Here is a 6086-nt window from a genome sequence, read left to right as displayed (position 1 = left end):
TCATGAGTGTGTTGGGCCCAGGTCTTGCCGGCTTGTGAGAGCTGAAAGCTAACATCTTGTCCCAGCTCGGCATTCTGTCATTCACACTGTCATTCACATTCACTGAAATGAGCCATAGTAGACGTATTTTTATCATAGACATCCACAAACACTAAAAAACCCGGGGCGCGCCCCCAGTCATTTTTTTTTTAAACAGCTACTAGCATATCTCAGCTTTTTTCTCATCAAAGAATGCAAGAAATGGAGTGACATAATTATCTCAGAATATGTCAGTTAAAGGGAAAATTTGGATTTCTGCCAAAGAAATTGACTCTTTTTTTTTAGTTGTTAGGAGCAAAGCTATATTAAGATAATGCCTCTTTACTTGTTTTCTAATTAAACTAATTGAATTCAGAGTGTCCAGGAGAAGTACTAGAGACATTTATCTTGAGGGGATGATGGTCTTGAAGCTCCACGAATCCTCTTAGGGAGCTAAGAAGGCAAATCCGAGGACACCCATTTGCAGCAGCCTTGGCCCAACCCCCAGCAGGGCTATCTCCGCTCAGCTGCTCTCTCTTCTTTCTTCCTCCTGGGGGCTCATCCCATTCACAGTTCCCAGTGACCACCAGCACTCCAACTTAACACACGCAGCCCATTCCTCCCAGTGATGGCGAGCATTCCTCCCAGTGATGGTGAGCGTCTTCTTAAAATAAGAATTTAATACATCTGATCTTATGACTTTTAATTTGAAGAGTGAAAAGAGTCCAGAAGCCCTGACAAATTTGGTGTGAGCAAATCAGAAATACAAACAGCTCCAAGTGGAATCCTGTAGCTAAAGTTGTACCATTTTACCAAAGTATGCACTCGTGGGACACTAAGGATGCACCTGGTTCTACATCTGCCAATGCCAGCCTTCTCCAGAACATTGTCAATTGCCCAAACACTGGCCCATTAAACAATGACCCCTCCCGTCCTCTCACCCCAGTCAGGGCCTGGCAATGACTGGTCTACTTTCTGCCTCTATGAGTTTGACTACTATTAGGTATCTTGTATGGAGGAAATGATATACTATTTGTCCTTTGTAGTCTTTAAAGTGTATCTAAGTTTTAGCATGAATCAGAACTTTCTTCCTTTTAAAGGCTAAATAATATTTTGCCGTTCATACATACCACATTCTGCTTTCATGTTTTCATCCTTGATGGATACTTGGATTGTTTGTACCTTTTGACTATTGCAATAATGTGGTTATGCCCATTGATATATAATATGTACTATATATTACATATGAATGAGCACAGAATAGTACATATAATGTACACTTTATAAATAATAATGTATAAGTTATAATCAATTATATGCAATTATAGTATAGTATAATTACTATAATATGAAGTTTTCATAATTACAATATAATTCATAAAATATTATATACAGTTAAGTCCTGCATCCAATTATTTTAAATATATATGATGAAGCAGTTGCTATAACTGTTGTTATGGTAACTGTTAGTTCAAGTTTTTGAGGAAGCATGCTGTTTTTCTCAGTAGCTCTGCCATTTTCAACAAAGCGCATAGTTCTAGTTTCTCCATGCTTTTTACAATGTTTTATCTTTTCTTTCTTTAAAAAAATCACACCCATCACAATAGGTATGGAATGATATCCACTGATTTCCTGCACCCAGGATTTCCTGTTGCAAAGAATGATGGGTGATACACTACCAGGAACTCTACTTTGCATGTAGACTGTTAAATAACTCATCTATTTTACACAGCTAGTCATTGGCACAAATACTCTTTTTTTCCCCACAATCTTATACTCAGTCTTCTGGAGTTTTCTAAACTATTAGTTACTTCCCATGTGTTTGACAAATGTCAAACTGCTTTGTTTTCCTCCTCCAGTAGCCCACGGAAATCATTTGATCACTTTCAGAAGGCATTTTGGTCCACTCTGGTCTTGTTAGCATCAGCCTGGGCTGGGCTTCCCTCCTCCACCTTTGATGTGGGCCTTCGTTAAGTGAAGGGAGGAGTTCCCACACAGGGATGGGGCCATCTTGCTCAGAGCCAGCTTGTCTCAGGGATGCCATTCTTTATCCCACAGGCTCCTCTAACTCTATCACAGACACTGCTCTTTAGTGTACTTCTGCAGTTTACTATGGTTTTGTGGACAATTTTTTTGGTTGTGGTTCATTTTTTTTATTGTGCATCCTCCTTTGACCCCTTAATCCCTAAAATTGCTGATCCTATATGTCCTAGTGAATCTAATTAGACCCAGATGCTTTCCCAAAGGTGACTTGACTCAAGTGTTAGGAACTTGAGTGCATACAGCAGGGCACACACATTGTAAGTTAGGTGAATGACCCTCAACACCATGAAACTGGGAAATCTTAAACATTTCTGAAATGACTTCAGAAGACCAGAAAACATTGTTTGGTACCTGCTGGCTTAGAAGGTAGCCAGCCATGTAAGAATGAAGTCTTTATAGTTGTGGCCATGAAAAGTTTTTTCAAGGATAATACCACTTCACAGTTAAGTAAATACACCACATTTTGGTACCTGTGGATTTGCTCTATGTGTCTTCTTACTTTCGGTTAGGCTTGAAATTATTCCATAAGAAAGGTTTTCAAAAGGCACAGGATTTGTTTTATGGGAGTTCTGGGTCTGAATTTAATTTGGGTGGATTCCAAATTTTATAATATTTCTCAAGAATAATATTTGTAGTTCTCCAAACTACTATTACACAGATATAGAAAATGTCTGTGTGTCATCCAGCAACTTAATTTCTGAGTATAAACTCAAAAGAAAATAGAGACTCAATTAGGTGATTTATGTTCTTAATATCATTATTCTCAATAGCCAGAAAGTAGAAGAGCCTAAGTATTTACTAAAGCACAATACAATGTCTCCATGCCATGAAAATATTATACAGCTTACAAAAGATAAGAAATTATGACACATTTTACACGAATAAAGCTTGAAGATTTTCCTAAGTGAGATAAACTAATTATAGAAAGACATGAGTGTGCTGCTTCATATCTGTAATCCAAGCTACTTAGAGGAGAAGATCCAGAGGACTGAGGTCTGAGGCCAGCCTGGGAAAAAAGTTAGTGAAACCCCATCTCAATCTATAAGCCAGGCAGTGATGGTACATGCCTGTGATCCAGCTATATGGCAAGGTGGGATCAGGTGGATTGAGGCTCCAAGCCAGCGTAGGCAATAAAGTTCATGAGCCCCCTATCTCAACAGAAAAAGCTGGGCATGGTGGTATGTGCACATCACCTTAACTATGGCATGAAGTACAAAAGGAGGATGGATGTCCAGGACAACCTGGGGGCAAATCAATACCCAATCTCAAACACAATCACAGTCAAAAGGACTTGAAGAGTGACTCAAATGGTAGAGCATCTGCTTTGCAAGTGTGAACCCCTGAATTCAGACCCCAGAACTGCCAAAAACATGAAAAGGGTATAAATAATAAGTTTTGTATTGTATATATTTGCTTACCCTTAAAAGAAGAGAATTAGATTTTTTAAAAAAGAACAAAAATAAGAAAGTAACCTCAAACCTATTAAGAGTCTGAGGTTCACTGAAGCAAACTCTCGAGGTCTATTTATATTCTATAGAAATTTGTGTTATTGCTTGCAAATGTTCTATTGCCATCTTAGGGAAGGAATTTCTTGTGAGGATTTAAGGGATGTGTGCTGGGGTTGCATGGGGACACGCTTTATGCCTCTGTCACCTTGAGGGAGATATTTGGCTGTAACAACTGGTGCTGGGGATCCTCCTTTGAGTGTGGGCTGGGTCTGAACAGGAGGACAGAGAGGAGGCCCAAAGCCCCAGGTGCCTCTCATGGGTGACAGAGAGCATTCTGTGTTCAGCATTGCATAGAATCTGAACGCCCACATCAGCTGCACTCATGGCTCAGACACTTGTGGGACTTTGTCTTTCAAATGCCTGAAGACAAAAGACATCGTTTCCCTCTGCAGGAAGATTCATCTAGTAGAAGCTAAGCCTCAGTTCTTGGAAGCTGGAAGCCCATTTTGCCCCTTTTTTTATCTCACTCTTCTCCTTGTCTTGGCCAGTTCTGTCTGTAGGTAGTGATTAGGCAGGGGAGGTCATAAATGCTTAGGGAACTCACAGACAGGCTAGCTGGACAGTGGATAACTGAGCTTGCAAAGTCAGCCTTATTTCAAAAAGTAGAACTCCTGCTTCATGGTACTGCAGGAGTTCAGCTCTGATCCAGATGAGATGAGGTCTACTTAATTTGTCTTCTTGGATTTATTCGTCAACATCACTCCCTGGTGTCACTGTGGTTCTTCGTGCATGTGTGGAGATGCTCTCTGATCACAAGTTTTTTGTTTCCAGCCCTCTGTCTCTCTGAGCCCTCTCTCTTCTAGTACTTATCAAAAGCTCCCTCTGACTCTCCCAACCTCTCCCTGCTCCCAGAGCCCTGTTGTCACTTTGCTCACCTGAAGTCAGCAAAGAGACTGAAGCAGAGCTCAGTTCTCTCATATAAGCTACCTCTCCATCTGACGTTCATCACACCGTCAAGTATTGCAGCTCCAGCTGCAAAGTTCCAAAGAGCATAGACATCTTATCTGGCCAGGTGGAGGGCCAGTCAGAATGGACAAGGACAGTCAGTATGGCTACCTAATCGATGGCCCATGTTAGGACAGGAAGACAGAACTGATCCAAAGAAATAAGGATGCCTTTGGCATAGGAGGAAAGGTGGCTGGAGATATCACCAAAGTCCTGAGTGAGAGTTTGTCTAGTCTATGTTGTCTCATCGAATAGACTAGTGGGTCAAAGATACATGTTCATCTTAGGTCAGTTTTAAGAACTATGAGCATTATAAAAATTCTCCTACAAAACAAATCACAACTCACATGCCAGTTCTAAGTGGAGACAAGTCTTTTAAAGTGTGTCCACAGTATCTGGAGGGTTATAGACTATAAAGCTAATTATCCTTAAACACTATAAAAATATTTTTCAGCAAGTTCCAAGGACTGTAGATTCTGGATCTCCGATAATAATTTTATTTGCATTTTAAAAATAACATGAAGCTGCTTCTTCGACACACTCAGGAACTCAGGATGGAGCAGATTAATGCATGGATTTTGAGTCTTAGTTCCTTTGGTTCTCTAACAGAACAGTTCTTGGTAAAATGAGCCTTGAGCATTATTAATTCTATGAACGTGTTTGCTGAAAAGCTGCCATTTTGGTCGGGCTTGGTTAAACAGCTCTAAGTGCTGCAGAGATAAATCTGTAAATAAGTCCCTTCGCATGCGTGCGTGAGAAGATGTCAGGAAAAGATAGTGTGTCTGCCCTGGAAGACTGTGGTTTAATTTGTTGGAGGATAGTCTGAAGGGGGTGAGATGGGGAGGGATAGGAGTAGAAGAAGATAGGGAAAGGGGGCGAAGTAGGGGGGAGAAACAACTGGAGAGCAGACAGAGAGACAGAGGTTGACTCAGCTTCTTAATACTATTTGTCTATGCCTTTGTGCCCAATGCCATCACTAAGTTCAGACAAGAGACTTAGTATTATAGTAACATTCTCTCTAGTGGATCCTCTGCCTCTAATCTTGACTCCCTTAAGATCCTTGCACGGCCCCTGGGAAGAGCTCTGCAGTGCAAAGGGATGATGAAGTGGAGCCTCTGCCTCCAGTTCTTGTCTTTGGCTACGGCCCTGCTGCCAGCATGTACAGCTGCTGACCTTGCTGAGGAACATGGCAGATATCACGGAGTGGCGAGTCAGATGTGGGGTGACCTTTGATTGTCTTGTCACCTTGGCTTGCCATGGGTTCCCTCTCTTTCTGACATTGTGCTCATGGCTGGACAGGGTGAGGTTCTACCCTCTAGGGAAGAAAGTTGAAGAGGGAATGTCATTGGCCATCGCTCCTATTTGCTTCTTCCTGGCTCGCCTAAAGTTCTTTAAGATACGTGTTCTGCATCATCATTGACAGCTGAAATTGCCTAGTTACTCATAGTTATAACTAAAAGGAAAGCATGTTTCTTGCTGCAAGGGTAGTTAGGTGCGCTGTTTGGAACATAGTGAATGGTCAAATTATTGTCCATGGGTTTGTAGACAACTTTCTCATCATGGTTTCCTTAA

The sequence above is a fragment of the Dipodomys spectabilis genome, unplaced genomic scaffold, assembly GCF_019054845.1.
Source record: "Dipodomys spectabilis isolate Male_0828 unplaced genomic scaffold, ASM1905484v1 ptg000455l, whole genome shotgun sequence".
NCBI lineage: Eukaryota > Metazoa > Chordata > Mammalia > Rodentia > Heteromyidae > Dipodomys > Dipodomys spectabilis.
Note: the sequence above shows the minus strand (reverse complement) of the source record.